Genomic DNA, 18,038 nt, shown 5'->3' on the forward strand with positions numbered 1-18,038 from the left:
GGGTTTTAGGAAAATATCTGAAAAACAGTTGGCCTGAATGTCATAAAGATTCTCTTAAGGAAAGGAAGAGGTCGTCAGTGGTTCTTTGGTTTTCTGAGTGGTTCTATATGGAGCTATAATGACCTTTCATTTGTATTTAAAAAAGGCAAATCAAATAAAGAGCTTGTGTAACCTCTTACCCTTTCTCAAATGTTTATTTATGATGACAGATGTTATTCCGCTCCGGACCTAAAGAACTATTTTCAAGCACTACATGGAACCTTTCTTGTCCAGGGCGTCCAAAGAGCAGGGAGAAAAGGCTACAGAGGGAAACATGATAGAGAGAGAACCCAGCGCTGCAAGGAGAGCCATGTGTTCCCCCCACTGTTGATGCACTGATAAAGACTGAATGGATGCGGTGTTGTTTTCAGGGAGCAGTTGAATACACGGTGACGTGATCGAGCCATAAGAGAGATCAACTGTGTGAACCAGCATGTGATACACGGAGATGGACTCATTTCCCATGATACCTCTGCAAAGAAAGGCAGCCTGGCTGGATAATCCATTTACTCGCTCAATGACACAGCTGAGTGCGGGTTCAACTCAGGTTTGAGACCTCTGCTTGATTTGTCATGAAATGAATAATACTTTTATGTAACGTAAATTCAACGTGCAACTATCTTCACAGATACAACATGATGAAGCGTTATGTGACGTTGAGGTCATGGTGAGAAGTTGAGCTGCTATACATCATAACTGAATAACTGACCTTTTCAAACTAAATGTTATAGACGTGTGGCTTCTAAACTCTGTGCTTATTTCTACTCATTTCTTCATCGATTACTTGTATTTCAGCATCAGTAAATCCTTTTGATCTATTTTCAGATCTTGAATATCACGAATTAACACTTCTGTTCTACCCTCTCGAGTTCTCAAAGGTTGTTGATAAATCAGATAAGCATATGTAGGTGTGATAGATCTTTGTTTTTCATGTCTACTTCTTACTGTTGAATGATGGGATCTACACATCCATTTTCTGTATGTGATTGATGTGTTTCTGTACTGATACTTTCAGGATGTTTCATGTCTACTCATTCCTACTCATTTAACCTGCTTGTAATAATAGGTGCTTGTAATAATGGGGTTGAAATCACCGAGCATGCAATGAAATGTTCAAATCTAGGTAATGCGCAGTGACTACACGTGAAATCCTTTTCGGAAGTTGCCTTGTTATTCACATGCCATTTGGTGACACGGGGCTGGTCTCTCCATGCATGAGTCCTGTTGTTGATCATGAGTTTAGCAACATCCGAATAAGTAGCTCATGACAGTTGTGTGCTTCAGCGGTAAACCCAACTCTGTAACTTATTAAAGACTTATAATTACTTTACTATGTTACCATAAACTCATAGAACATTGTCATAATCATTATGGGGAGTTAAAAAGTATATTTTTTACTTCCAAACATTATTCTCCATGTCGAAATCTGGAACCTACATTACCCACAATGCAAATTTGCTGTTGACAGTTCAAAGGGAGTGTCAGATGCGTTTTACCTCAGCTGCTAACAACAGCTAGAGATAAGGAGCGAGCTAAACAAGTCTGGATAACTCTAAATTTCCATCTCTAATGTGTATTATTTTCAAAACTGTAGAATCTGACGCAAGTGACATCACTCAAGGTAATTCCTCAAACCCCACACAGCTCCCTCTGAAGCCACAGTATGTTTACATAAATGCAGAAGTAAAAAAAAAATAATACTAACAACTTTTTGAAACTAACTATTTAGTAGCACTTACATGGCACTTACTTATAGCATTTTTGTAGTTTTGCTTTATTTTGAAGAAATTGTACTTTCTTGATTCTTGTCGTCCTGGGTCTGTACCCTCTGGGTTGAATGCAATTATTGTAAGTCGCTTTGGATAAAACTATCAGCTAAATGAAATGTAATGTAATGTACTCCCTGATTCATATAGACACCTCCCTTGAGTTCCGACTAACCACATGTACCTCTTTGCTTTTGTGGGGTGCTGTTAACTGATTCCATGGATACCGAGCAAGATAGGCTTATCTCCATGTTCAAGTTTGAGCTGCAAAAGAAAACAAGTAGAGGATCCAGTATTTTATAATGATTTATTGACTTTGAGTACGTAGAAAAATGTAATATTGCTGTGAACACTGGTTTTATAACATTGGATTGCTGGTGTAAAATATTTGATCAGACCTTATTTGAGAGAAAGAATGATTTGATCTCGCAAGCTGCGGTAACAGATCACAATCTTCAAGGTATTTATTCACAACTGCTTCCCTCTGAGGTGACCCATCAGCAGCCGGGTCCGTGCACTCATCAAGCCGAGGGCAGATATGACTTTAACCCCGAGACCTACCCAGGGCTTGCACTTGTGAGGATTGGGTGGGTGAGGGAGGTGTGTGTGTGTGTGGGGGGGGGGATATACAACCCCCACACACACACACACAGACACTCTCGCACGCACATGCACACACAGACGGGTTGAGTATCTGACGCGACTGACAGATGTTGCTGCCTGGATCCAGCTGTTCCCTATCTGACTCCTCAGGTGGGTTGGGCAGCTTTTAGCACTAATGACACACACACACCCGGGCTCGCACACACTCATCGGCTCGCTCAGTGTCTCCGTTATCACATCAGCTATGTGTGACTCATCAGATTTATGTGCTACTGACCAACACACACAGACACAGCAGTATTTCAGCTTGTGTGTGTGTCTGTGCAAGAGCGAGGGAGAGAGAGAGAGAGAGAGAGATGGAGAGAGAGAGACGGGGATGTGTTTACCATTTGGAGGAATGTACAGTATTTGGTAATGTGCAAAGCAGCCCTCAGTAGTCAGGAGTCGTACAAACACACTCTGTTTTATTGGATGGGCCTGAGATTCCTCTTTGCTCACCCAGGGGCTACAACGAGGAATTTAAATGCTTTAAAATGCTGTCTGACCATCAGGGATCTAATACCTGTGTGTCATACTAGTGTGTATGGCTGTGTTTGTATGCTAGTTGTTAATAAACCTCACTCTCTTTAAATGTGTTCTTGGTAATGTTTTGGTCTGAGATCTGGTCCTACACTGTAAGAAATGACTGTATATGATCTTAATCATTAGATAAGTATCTCCTTTCATCAGTTCTTATTGTTTACAGGTCACACGGGTACTACATGTACATTTCAACATGCGCACGGTTTCTGATTGCAAAGTAAAGGGCTTTCGGTATTAGTGAGTCAATAACTACACTGTGTGTGTGTGTACTGGTTTTTGTTGCTTTTTCTTCCAGTACAACTCTAACCTTGTCAGGACCAGTGGACCTAATGGGGACCAAGTCTGGTCAAAGTCAGATGTGAGTTGTGTTTATGTTAAGGTTAGTGTTAGGGAAGAATATGAATTGGTCATGGTTAAGATGAGAGATACGGTTTTGTTTAGGCACACCACAATGAATGGAAGTCAATGGAAAGTCCTAATAAGGATAGATGAGCAAACCTGTGTGTGTGAGTGAGCAGCAACGTGACAACCTGCGTCTCTTATCATATTATATCCATGCATGTGGACACACACGCACTCACACACACAGAGTAATCTTTAAGTGAGAATCTAGGTCAGTGTTGCAACCAGGAGTACAACAGGGCAAGAGTGAAATCAAGGCGCGAGGACGAGTGAAGCTAACCCAGCTGGTAAATGGGTTACAGTTACTTATACTGGTCGGAGACCATTTCTTCCTCCATGCCCTGTCACACGTCCAGTTGTCCTTCTTCTGTTTCGTCACATCTCTTAAGGTTTTGACTGAGTGTTTTCTTGTTTTTCCTGTTAAGCCAGGCTAAGCTATACACTTAAGACCTAGCCAAGCCCATTGACAAATGATATATTATTCCAGGGTTAACAAACAAACTTGACTTGCGGTTGTCAGAGCAACAAATACGATCTCTCTACATCACAAGGTGGGGATAATCTTTGAGACCCAATGCCACAAGGAGAAGATTGTAGGCAGCTGAGTAGTTGTCATGAGAGGGACTCCATGTGTCTGTGTTTACCCTGCTTGAATGAGACATCCCCTTTGTCATTGACACTGCTGTATTTGGTCTAAAGCTGCTTGCGACAGAAACCTATTTATTGATCCGATGATCACGTAACACACATGATCCTGTCCATTCCAGGAAATCTCCAAGAAAAGGTAAATGTTTCCCTCAGGACTTGATTGTTGACAGGAGCAAAAAGAGAAAACCTTTCAAGCACTCTTTTACCAGGTTGGGCCACTAAAGCTCTTCCCAGATAAGAACGACATGACTTGTAAACTCAAGCACTTCTTGACTGTATATGATCTGTACAAGAGAAAGAGCCGAAAATGAGTTGTTTCCTAAAGCCCTTTTTGTAACTGTATAATCACTGGTCAAATCTGTTAGAAATAACTTGCTGAGCACTGAATTAAAACATTAAGCTGAATCTACAACCATACTAGGTTTTTGTTCGATAACACATCAACTCTGCTTTAGAGTGCCTGGGGTACTCCAGATACTCTGGAGCTTTAGAGATGCTAAAACAGATACGTTTGGAAATGCCAATGGCCCCCTTTCAAAAGAAAACACCCAGCAAAAGCCTCAGCTATTAGTGTAGAACACAAGATGAATTATCAATTACAAGCATTGCTGACCCTGTTGTCTTTGCTAACAAGAAACATCCTGCTGCAGAGCTGGAGAGCCCCTGTCCTCCGCCGGTTCACACCTGAGCATACATGAGTACCAGGCCCACTATAGAAGGAAACTGAGTATTCGTATTACATCATCTAGGCTGAAAATTCATTTCAGCCCTCTATGAAAGACAAATCAATATACTGGTGGCATAACAGTGAACAGCTTTAAGCAGCACTCTATAGCTCTCTCAGATTTCCATGGCTGGGTGCCCAAATGAAGGTCCAACAAAGGCTTTTCAAGTTTATCTTTCCTGTAAAAAGTACAACCAATATAAATTAAAACAAACTATACACATATCGCGGTGTGTAGAGACATACAGCTGTTTTAGATTACTGTCGCTATTCATGACATTAAATTCAGCATTTTTCAAAATGTTTCAATCAGTTCCATCATGCACACACCCAGCGTGCGTGAGTGATCCCGTTATATAGTTTTTCAGATGTATTAGTATGGACGCGGAGCTAAAATTATGTGGACATCACTTTCTCTAAAGGAAAACATAGGAGAACATCAATAAAACAGAAAAGCCACTGGTGATCTTCAAAACTGATGATTTAAATGTGTACAGCCTCCTGCTGATCAGTAACACATGTTCACCATGGACTGAAAGCCGATGTAACTCGGCTCTATGGCGCTCTCTTCTTCAGCTCTACGTTAATTCCCTCACACAAAGTCTTCACACATTTTGCCTCTTGGCCTTATAGCAAAAAGATTTTTACAAGAGTAAAAAAAAAAAAGTGTTGGATACAGCTTCTATGAATATAAATTCACATGCCAAGATGTTTGACAAGTAATTAATGCAGAGCCCAAAGAGTGGCCGAACACACTGACCAGTAATGAATGACTTCATACACGTCCCTGGGAATCCTAAACAGTCTATCTAATGATAGTCTAATAAACAGCGGCAGTGGAAAAAGGACTTAAATTGGAAGTGCAGGCCTGCAGGACGGTGGTGGGAAGCAGCAGAAGCGTGCCGCTGTGTAAACACACAGTGACAGGTCTGCCACTTTATCAACGCGCAGATCCCAAACCTCTCATTTCCTCTGGAGAGCAGTGCTCCTCTGGGATTTATTTGTGGATATGAGGCACGAAGGGTATGATGTGCGCTCCCATCAATATTATTCCATCAATATATGATTGTGAATGCCTCCAGCTAGAAGTGACCGATCGCTAAATTCCCCACGAATAGTTGTTCATAACCACTTAACAGCAGCAACTAGACATGGCAGTCCTGTTAAAGGTTGTTTTTTTCAACATGTTGAAGCAACGTGTAGCTCTACTGAGTTTAAAATAGTCTACATTTTTTGGAAGTTGTGTCTTTTTGTCTTTCTCTTTTCTATCCAAAACCCAGAACAAGAGCAAAAGTGTTAGCTTTATGTGGATCCTATCTATTTAAGGGGGCTATCGTTAGCATGCCCTGCTAAGAGGAGTTGACTCTTATATTAACACTGTTACCGTTGCATCTGTTAATTGCAATCTTAAACTCTCATATTTACCCTCCAGCATCTTGTGTGTGTGTGCACATCTTTCTGCTAACAATATTATCGGTTAGCAGCTTAAGCCTCAATAATTTGTTTTTTAAATACGTTGCTATTCAAAGTTAGTAGCGATGCCTTTTCTTTCCAGATATTTTTTGTAAATCAGCTGCAAACAATGAAAAGTAAGTAGAGAAAACCTTTTTCAACCATCACATTCAGTTAGTGCTACTTTCATCAACTAGATAGCGACAGCTAATAAAGTCTGAGAAAAACATCTGTAACGTCAGCTGCCAAAACTGACCGTCGGCAGCTCGAAATAAGAAGTGTGCTCATGGAGGGTTAGTGCTTTAATGAAAGAAGAGGAAATGAACCCTTAAAGTGCAGAGCTTATAATGTAAATGTTGTCATATACCTGTGAGAGGGAAACCGTCATCATGGTTCCACTCATCAGGTTCCTCTCATGAGACGCATGTGACTTTGTGTAGGACTCACTTTCAGTAAATGGGGTTAAGGAGCTTCCAAAAAAGTATCTCTCACAAATGAATGTCGCATGGGCTCTGGCCCTTGGTAAATCACTGAAGTATTGTGCTATGGTGACCCACACAGGAATGAGAGGCAGATTGCGATTTAGGTCAAGCAGTCTAAACGCTTCAGGCCTGATGACTCACCATCTGTCATTATGTTCATTATGTCCATCAGTTAGCGTTGCAACATGCAGCCTTTGTTGCTTTCACGTTGTGCTTGAAACCCGTAATTAGGTAACGCTGGTTTCTAGTTTAGACTTGTATTCAATTTTCTGAGCTTTTTTACATTTGGTTGACAGTACCGCCAGTGGGAATGAAAATGGTTTCTATACACTAGAGTATCTGAAGTTAAGGGATGAGGTGTGAGACAGATTACTGAGTCAACAAGCACAATTGAACCCCTAATGAACCCCTGTGAATGAACCACTAATATCCCCAGAAATCGGCAACAAATAAAAAATGTCTTTGTCTTAGGACACATTTTTTCCATATTAGTAAGATCCACTTTCCTGTTTTGTTTGGACCCGGGGTGATTTGAGGCCATTCTGACTGTTCCTTTGTGTTTATAAGGTGACTCGACTTTTTAAATAGCAGATTATTTAGGTTTGCTCCACTAGCTACAGTAACAACAGAGGTATGTGTGTGCATGTGTTAGTGAGTCACTGTGTGTGATCCAACCCACAACAGCTCAACAGTGAATGTGTGCATGGGGTGGTTCGGAATAAAATGTTGAATACCAGTGTCTTTATTATTAGATTGAAATGCACCATTGAGAAATGCAGAATGTCGCCAGGTAAACTTGATGGGAAATAACCAACGGCATCTGCTGTTCATCTTGGAGAAGTGGCCCCGTGGTGCCCGCTGAAAAAACCAGACTCATGAATGGCTGCACACAAGCACGAGTTTGAAATTGATCATTCAAATAAACATGAGTTTGTTTATGAAATGAAATCTATCTTTATTTACAGTAAACAGAGGTGTGTGTATGCATAGTTCGAGATGCAAAACACACAAGGACACAAACGAGCGCAGGAGGTGTTTTCTTGCTCCCCGATGGTGTTTGAGCAAGTAAGTACACACACAAGCTTTGCTCAGTGTGTGTGTGTGTGTGTGTGTGTGTGTGTGTGTGTGTGTGTGTGTTGCTTCAGATGGCTCCCCCTCTCTGGTGTATGAATGAGTGTCCTGAGAGTGCTAGATAAAGGTGGTCTGTGCTGCAGCTCAGCTCCACTTACCCTTAAAGGAAGCATTGATGGGAGGACCGTCGAGCTGCTGCAGCTCCAGGACTTGCATCCGCCTGCAGCCCACTGGCAGTGGAAGGGATGGAGAGAGTTGAGGGATGGATGTGGGAGCAGGACTGTAAAATAAATTCTCTAAGACATAGATTGAGAACATGGCGGAGCTGCCAAACATCAGATCCTTCAGCGCACAAACACAGCCAAGACCTCCAGTATCTGAGGCCACCGCAGGCTGATATATGCACTCGCATGCAGACAGTCATTGAAGCTGATAGGGTTTCTAATTACCTATACAAGTCTTTTTGGACTGGTAATCAGGTGCCGTGACTGGATTGATCTGGTGGGAAGCCTCTTGCCACAATGAACCAGCTGGCCCCCATTGTCCTCCCATTTATTCCACCCTTCATGCAATGTGCAGTATAATTTGTCATAACAAAAATATATTTAGGCATAATATAATGGCCCTCGTCGTATCACTTGATATTGTGCTTTAATGAGGCATATTCCCAAAACACATTTTCAGTTCATTAGCACAGACCAGTTGACAAATGGCGCCACAAGAGCTCTGGTGTCCTGAGGCAGAAAGTTATTTGTTAACAAATGCAATTACTGACTGAAGTATGAAGTCAATAACATTAGGAGATCTGATTAACTGTGTGTGTGTGTGTGTGTGTGTGTGTATTGGTGGGCAGTAAAGAAAACTTGCAAGTTGCATAAATTAACTGTGAAAAAAAGAAATGTTGAGACAGCTCAGTGATTGGTCAGGTTTGGCAACTGTCTTCGGTGATACATGAACACGTGGGGAAATCAAGTTCCGATCACTCATGAAACAGTCTTGGGGGATAATTGGACCATATGGAGAATGGATTCAACCTGAACAGACTCTATAAATTATGAGTCACTAATATGGAAGCAAATGCACCAAAAATAGCACCAGCACACTTAGTTCTTCTTCAACTTTACAGTTAAAACCCCTTGACCTGGTTTAAGAAACACATTTCTCTCCTGAGTCATGATGTAATCAAGTCCAGCAGCTTGACTTCTGGGATACACTTGGGTATTTACACACAGAAATTTACTGGACCTGATTAAAGTGAATGGAGACATGACCCAGTTCTTGTGTTGGGTTGTATCTCAGGTAGTAGGAACCAGGGGGACCTGCCAAAGACCTCCGGTTCAGATTATTAGCAGCTGCACACATTAGTTAGCCAGCAGCATATGAACTGAGTGTGAGCATTTGGCTTGTGAAACATTTAGGTGACACAGCTCAGCCTCCGGTCTGGCACAAGCCAAAAGTCCCTCTCTAGTTCAGAACACAGCAGCTCGGCTTCTCACTGGTCTTACAAGGCCACATCCCATCGCCCAGATGCTTGCTTGTCTTCATTGGCTCCCTGTCCATTTTTGAATTGATTTTAAGATTTTACTGATCACTTTAAAAGCACGGCAGTGTCTTGCCCCAAGCTACATCACAGAACTACTGACCGCTTAGGTGCCTGCACGCAGCCTTAGATCCTCAGGTGGAGTCCTGCTTGCTGTTCCAAAGTCGAGGTTGAAAGTTAAAGGTGACCGTGCCTTCGCCATCAGGGCCCCTCGGCTTTGGAATGGCCTACCTGAGGAGATAAGGCTTGCACAGTCAGTGACATCTTTTAGATCACTTCTTAAAACCCACTTTTTATAGACTTGTTTTCATGTGATACTGTAATTTAACTGGGATTTTATCGTTTTCCTTTCACCAATAATTTTATTGTCATTTTACTGCTTTTTCATGTTCACTTTTTAAGTTACTTTAATTGCTTTGTTGTCAAAGCACTTTGTTAATTCTGTTTTTTAAAAGTGCTATATAAATAAGGTTTATTACTATTATTTATTACTCTGATGCAAAAACTTTAGTTTCAGTACCCTGTGGCTTAAACTTATTTTTTTTCAAAGCCGCTTTCAGACATGACCTCTGAAGAATGTCCACAGAATTGGGTCCAGACTTTCTCGGGAGTTTGTCTTCCACACACGCACAATGCAGCAGGAGATTCTCCTCTCAGACGTGTCCAAAACAACACAGAAAGCAGGCAGAGGCAGGATGTTACAGATCAATTCCCCTGCGATTATCATGTGTTTTTGTTTCCAGCACATCGTCGGCTCTGATCACCATCTTTGTCAGTGACTTATATTTGAAGGTCACAACTTTTTCATCTTATTGTTTGTTTTTCCGTCAGTCAAATCATCAACACAGCTACTCGCTCACGTTGAATCCGGCAGAGGTGCTCCTGCTGTTTTCTCGCATCGGCTCCTTCAGACATTCTGGAGACATAACTTGGGAAATGGCTGGAGAAGGTCTGCAGAAAGAGGCTCTCACTTGAACATGTGAGTTTATACACACAGCCGGAGTTCATCACATATCTGAAAGCAGACCAAGTTTCATTCGAGCTTTCACATCCCCCCCGAGAGCTAATTTATCTGGCGTCTAAAATCATTTCCTTCAATGTGAAGTCACCTTAACAGCGGAAAATGTGACCGGCTGGCTAGTGTCACAGTGAGCCTACTGGAAATCTCAAGGTCACAGGTTTGATCTCCACGCAGATGTAACTCTGAGTTTCAGCTAACCCAGAAAAGCACACAGCCTCACCTACAGACCCCTGTCAACATCATCTGTTCACAAAACACATGTTGAATCACAGGACAGGATTCGAGTTCAGCCCATGTGTCTTTCATCCTCACATGAGTGTGACGAAACCATCCGCCCAGGGAGGAATAGATATGCTGTTTTGTTAAGAAATGAAACGGGGCGATCTAATGGGCTCAGTGGAAAAAAACTGGATCTCATTAGAAAGAGAAACAGAAACATCATTAGCGAGCACACAAACACTCATTTCCTCCGGTCGGCCATGGGATTGTATCAACATACGGCTTTTGTTTGAAAGCCGCAGATATGAAATATGGACGTGAGTGGGAGCACTGCAACTAGACCGAGATCTACTAACCCACACCCCTCCTCAACTGTTAGGATGCACACGCACACACATGGCCTGCCTAGCACCACATCCGGGACTAGGTGACCCTTAGCCCCCTTTAACTTTCTGCCAGATGGAGGTCAAACCTCAAAGTTGCACTGAACTCCAACAGAGCCAGAGCAGCCTCCTATGTACTAATGAGGATTCATAATGTGCTGTTATTGTTTTATGGATTGTAAGTGAGTCATAACATCTGCATGCAGAAAGGTTATAGATACATTTGATGCAAAAGGGCCAGAGTGCCTTGACTTTGATTGGCATTGTCACTAAAAACTTGCGGTAAAGAAAACAAGACGAAGAGCCGTGGTTGCAGCACTGAGGTCCTATAGAGCAGTGCTTCTTGCTCAATATGACAATGCTGTGAGTTTTATGTTTTGATATATTGTTTGCTATGTTCAAGTTTTGCATGTAGCATGTGACATAAGCAAATTGACAAAGTACAGCTGAGGTTTATGGGATTACTTCACCTCATTACATGGGTCATAAACCAAAGTACTGAACTAATTTATAGTTTTACATTTATTATTAAAATATTGACCTGATTAAAGCTCCATAAAAGAGGATTTATCCTGAGGAGAACAAGATTTAGCGTAACCACATTTTATGGCAAAACATCCCAACCAGAAATGTCATGCTATTGGTGACAGGTCAGGAGAAGACAATGGATCATCAAAGTCATTAGGATTCATCCACTGGAAACAATTAGCTACCAACTCCCATAGTAATCCATTCAATAATTTCATGGATTGACTTAACTTTTCCAAGTACCATTTATAATATATATATCATCTGCTTTATTATAAACTTATGTATGTTATTATATAGATTTTTTTTCTTTTATACTACTATATAACCTAAATTGAAGATTATGTATGTTTGTGTTCAATTGGGTGCTGGTTTCCTAGACCCCATTACTGGTTTCTATCGCAAAACTTTCTCGGGATCTCGTGTCCCCTGGGGGGCTCCGTACATATTTGAATTTTTGTATTTATGCTGTGTGAAAAATAAACTAAAATATCCTAACTAATCTGATAAAGATGTAATGTTCTGACATTACATTGAAGTGAAGCCAAATATATTGTTTCAGACAGGAAATGCAAAAATAGAGTCATACATCGACACAAACAAACACAAAAAAATTTGAAACTTGATCATTATTTGGCAGATCTGTTTCAAACTGGTAGCGTGTTTAAAATTGAATTAGATTGAAAAATGCGACTGGACCAATTGAAGTGGATATGTGTTGGAAGCTTGTTAGCGCAGAGATCTACATTATGAATGGGATCTCCTGTAATCATGTCCATGATGCATGATGAGTACAACAGTATGTCTTGATAACAGTGTAGTGTAGTATGTATGGTCATAAAGAGTGGAAGCAGACTCTCTGGTTTTGCTGACCCTGAGTCCTGGTAATCATGGAGCGGCCCAGCTCATTCACAACACTAGCTACTCCCGTCCTACACAGCCACTCACTCTGCATAGTTATGCTATTTGTACAGTATAAACATTTCTGGATGATTATATATAATTATCCAGTGTAGCCCGGGTGCACGGACATCCACAGTGACTCATAACCCCCCCCCCCCCCCCCCCCCCCCCCACACACACACACACACACAGATACTCATGAACGGACTGACACAAACCTGCACACGCTGACCTTGGGGATTCTCCTCCATGCTGAAAAGTGTTTACTGAGTAATAAGGTAAATGAAAGAAGTCAGGGACATGCTCACTGCCAAGATCCTCTCCAAATAAACAGCCCTATTAAATATGTTCATGTCAGTTAAGTCACTTATTGCCACAGTCCCTTCGCTCTCACTCTCGCTCTCCGCTCGCTCTCTCAAAGCCGCAGCGCTGACCGTGGCGCTTCATTCATCACGGCCGACTTCTCATGTGTGGCTCTCTCTGTCTTTAACACCATTGGTTGGAAGGTGTAAGTAGGCCACGTAATGTCAACACACACACTCCCAGCATTCACTTTGTCACCAATCCCGCCCCCTCGCCTCACAGATACCTTCTTATCGCCCTCCGAGCTGGGCTGTCAATCACGTGCTTTGAGACAACGCTTGGTCTAAGTAAACCCCTTACTGAACTAGACAGGACATGCTACATTTTACAGCTATGTCTGTCAAATACACAGGGTTGAGACTTTCACGCCCGCCCTCTGTCTCCTCAGTTTCAGACCCTGGTCATGTTGGCCTGCAAACACACAACGGACACAGTCAGCGACACTGTCAGGTTCCTCTCTCTGTACAGAATCCCTGTTCACTAATCCGATATGTTTTCAAAGCTGCTAGCTGATGCTTAAGTGTTATAGAGATATGTTCACTGCTGGTTTTCTATGGAGGTGCCATCTATTCATCTTAAATTGAGAAAAAGTTTTAAAAGGGGAAATAAAGTTGAATTAATAGAAACAAAACATGTCTCCAAATCCAGGTCACTGTGGTGTTAAGCTGCCTGAGTTGTTCTTTTATGGCTATTACATTAGGTGCTAGTGCTGAAGGACCCTTGTGTTGAGTGTTTTACCAATTACATATAAAATATTTAACATTTGAAAAAAATAACACCATATTTCAGTCTCTTTAGTAAAAACTTGAATTCAGTAGCAATTCAACTTCCTTGCTGGGTTCACTGCACTCATCTAGCTAATGATGGCAAAAGTTTGCTAACAATTGCAAACTTTCTACAGACATGGCTATTTAATGGACTGACTCAGTTTTCCATTCTTTAGAACTATAATTAAAGATTGAGCAAGTAACACTTAAGGAGACAGACAGTAAAAAAGATATGATGGCTCCCCAAAAGTAAAACTAAAGTGCCTCTATCGCCCCTGGTGGCTTAGGTCATAAACCCTGCATCTTTCACATTAATGGTTGGGACAGTCAATGTTAATTTTGATTACTGACTTTGAGCTATTGTGTTTAAGTATCGAAATTAGAATGATATTTTTCTTTCCTCTTGGGAATGGAACTGTATCTTCTCCTGTCTGGTTTAATTTAGGCTCTGTGGTAGCACAGAGAGCCTTCAAGAATATTCTGACCTCGGAGAGAAAGCAGCCGGATACAAAGCCTGGCCAGGTTAGCACGTGAACATTATTAAACACACCAGAGAGAAACCTCGGTCCATGTGCTCCACCTGAAAACATACAGTGCTGTTTGCCTTTAAGGGGCCCGGCTGGGCCTTGATGGTATCTACACCCTCTGCATTGTTTACATTTGGAAATGGGTGAAGACAACACTTTTTATGAGAATGTTCCACCCGCAAAGAAGTGATGTCAGCGCCACAGCCTCATATACAGGGCGGGGCGAGGTAAACAAACACATCTCCCATCTTTCTCTCTGTCAATTGCCGGGGTCAGAGAAGGTAGAGTGAGGTGGGACCGCCTCTCTGTTGATTCACAGATTGAACTCAAAGTCTGGGCCTGAATATGAGCCAGGGGCCAGTGTTAGTAAACTGTGGAGAGACCAAGGGAAGTAACTCATCCGACACACACACACACACACACACACACACACACACACACACACACACACACACAGTGAGGCTTTACACTGTGCAAGGACCAAGAGAAGCGTCTCCTCCACATTGCTCATATGCACTCACATGCACACACGCCACACACTGAAGAGCCACAAGCGTTGGCGGTAAACACTCAAGCCTCTCACAAGATGCTCTGTAAATATTTACTGCTCAGCCGGCGCTGCACAGAGAGGAACATGACGGACCAAGCAGAGCCGGTGGAACGTGACTGGCCTCAGCCAACCCCACAGGTCTCCAACCCCCCCCCCCCCCCATCGCCTCTGACCATCACAAGACCGGACATCCACTGGGCAAACAACATAACCTTATTCAGCATCTGTGCACTGCGGCTTACCTTGGCTTACCTTGCGGCAGCTGTGGAGGTCGCTCAGCTGAGCGTGGGGCCAAGGGCTGCTTCCTGAAAATAAGGTGGACATTGTGTTTTTAGCTTCTCACAATGGTAAAGTGAACGCTAATGTAAACTGTGACCTGTCATGGGTCATGGTGAGGTGAACGTTAGAAGTGAACTGAATAAAAAGACAAAGATTATCCTCCTGTCAGGAGAGTTTGATGCTGTGTAGCTGAATCCCCATCATTAACGTTTTTGCTTTTCTCCCCTTGTATAAAATGGTGAAGCTGCCTGTAAGCCAGTAGGGATCCCCCTCCACATCTTAACTGGTGTTGGTTCCATGTGAATTAAAACAAAAAAGATATTTGGAACTTTAGCAAGAAGTTCATTCACAGTGAACTGGCACATTTGCACAGTTTTTCATCCTTCTTGGTTGTTTGTAAACTTTTGTTTTTAAAGTTGTTGATGATTTTGAGGGGAGCTGAACAACCTGCAAACACACCTTGACCTCACCGTACTCTCATTGGATCAGTATCATTCAGTATCATTATCATTGAATCAGTATCATCCTCGAGCCGCTGACGTTCTAGTATGTGGCCGACCCGCTCTACCTCTTAAGTCACAGATATTCAGTCTTCTGTCAGTTTGATGACACCAGTTTCTGCAGTGTGGTGCAGGGTGAGTCTTGTGTTGTTAATGAACAGCTGTCTGTGATGGAAAACCCAATAAGAGCAGTGAAAATGAACAACAGGACATTTGCAATATATATATATACATACATATCTTATAATATGTATTTTTCTTTGACATGAAGGTAATCTGATTTATTGTAGATATAAAAATGATTGATTGGTGCAGCTTTAGATATGATCACTTGTTGAAGACAAGGCCGGAAACAACAAACATGTGTCTTGGTGAGGTAACATTTGCTTCCTGTTTTACCTTCTGTGATAAAATCATTCAAATATGTATGTGTGACAAGTGAAAACATTATACAAGTAATGTGTCTAATAACCCAGATATGTTTTTGCTTTAACATAAGCTGCCATAAGCCCCTAAAGTAAATGAAGCTGAAAGAGCAAACCCCCTGCATGTATCGAACAGAGACAAGGTGTGTTCCATTGCTTTACTATTTATTCAACTTTCCTTGTGTAACAGGAAGAATGTGCTTATTTGTTCAAAAGGTCCATGCTTAGGTTTTAAGTTACAGTCCCCACAGGCCTCGTGCTGGCTCTGGATCCAGTGTTCTGAAGGGATGGATCCCATTAGACTGTAACTCTGCCTTGTCTCTCTTGGCAGCTTTAAGAAAGACTCCGTGTAGATATCATCGGCCTTTATATTACAAAAAGTTACAAGAGTAATCAAATAAGACCCTTAGCCTCGAAGGGAACATTTGCTGTGTGATTTTTTTTGTTTGACTCTTACAGTAGCAGCAGCTGGGTGGGGTTTCAAGTCAGTTTCACACACAAAGACACACATTATACTGTACTGCACATTGTTTCATTGTGAGAGCAGAATAGTGACATAAAGTAGACAATCACAGATAAGCATACAGCAGGGATCTGTGAGGGAGTTCCACCATGTGCTGGTGACTCAGACCTCTGTAAGCAGGAGGCCGGTTTACTTTCAGTTGGATTATGAGCAGCAATAGTAGCTCATTAAAGAGGAACATTTTCCTGAAATCAAAGAAATATTTTATTACTAAATCAACAAAAAAAACTAAGCCTAGGGGGGTGAGATCAAATGGAGGGCTGGACCGGTTCTACCATTATCTGAGTCTAATTGGGTTTTCTGACACAAAGATGATTTACAACCTCTGCTCTCCACTTTCTACCTGGCAGCGTGCCATCCATCTGGCCCCCATGAGCGCTGAAACAAAGTCTGAAAACTATGTGCGGTTACTACTTGACCCCAGGTCTGGGCTTTAACATGCCAAAACAATACCAGGACAAGCCGAGCTTCCCAGTGCGCCAGTGGAACACAAATAGTAACTTCTCGGAGCCACCACTACAGAGGAGAGGGGAAACTGACGGAGGAGGAAAAACAGCAGGACGAAGAAGAGGTGGAAATGGGCGTCGGCCAGGAAGCGGGACTCTTCCTGCCCTAATCACAAGTCAGAGAGCGTTTCCTTTCATTGTAGGTGCTGCGGACCCCATTAACCAGCAAGACCCCTGTGTGCACACACCAACACCACTGCATCCTTACACAGAAGTTCATCTTTTATGGAAAACATGTAAAATGTTAACACACTCAATCCAACACAACATGTGGGTTTGTTGACAGACACACACACACACACTCATATCCCCACACACACTGAGTCACAGGTACCCTTGTTGGCGGGGCCCAGCACATTGTGCGGCCCTTTGGCTCTGCCCTGATAAACACTTCATTATGAAATCCTGAGGACACAGTAAATATTTGCCGGCGCGCTTATCGGCCTCCCTTATCTTGGCGTGAACTCCGGGCATCACATGACTCCTGGGCCCTTTATTTTCTTATTGCCTTTGCTAGCTCTGATAACTTTGCCCAAAAAGCCTGCAGCAGTTCTTTCGGGGAAATCGAAGCGCCACAACAACAGGGGGCTTCATGCTGAAACGTAGGCCAGGCTTTTATACGGTCTAGACATGACCAAATGTTACACTACAATCAGGGCAGGGGAAGGGCTCTTTGTGCCCTGTTGCATGCTGGAGGGTTGCAAAACTTACTGTCCCCGTTTTCCCTGCTCAAGTGCCTGACAGAAGAAACACATTTACAGCTAGGGAGTTAATCAGTTATGGGTTGATGGCTGGTGTTCAGTTCCCAGACTGATACATCCATCTCAGCGTGTCTGACCCCGGAGCACGGGGATATCACTGGCTATAACAGGTTTCTGATAGATTACCCCCCACAGATCGATGGGCTAAACAGCACGTAGGATCCGACAGATGTGACCCGAGCTCACCCATCGGTCCCACTTGTCAGGAACCGATCCTTGTTTGAGCGTGGAACACACAGCTTATATTGTCCATCGCTCACTTCTCAACCTCAGAGGTGGAAACTAGTTTCCTCAAGGGCTGCACCTCAGTTGACATGTGAGGTATTTGTACATTGCTGGAGTATTTTCATTTCCTCCTACTTCAGTAAGCCTACTGCACTTCAGTTCAGACGGAACATGTACTCACTGTACTAGATATATACGACAGTTCCAGTAACTTTCATTAATTTGTTTTTCATAAAAACTCATAAAATA

This window comes from Pleuronectes platessa, chromosome 12 (assembly GCF_947347685.1).
Source record: "Pleuronectes platessa chromosome 12, fPlePla1.1, whole genome shotgun sequence".
Lineage (NCBI taxonomy): Eukaryota > Metazoa > Chordata > Actinopteri > Pleuronectiformes > Pleuronectidae > Pleuronectes > Pleuronectes platessa.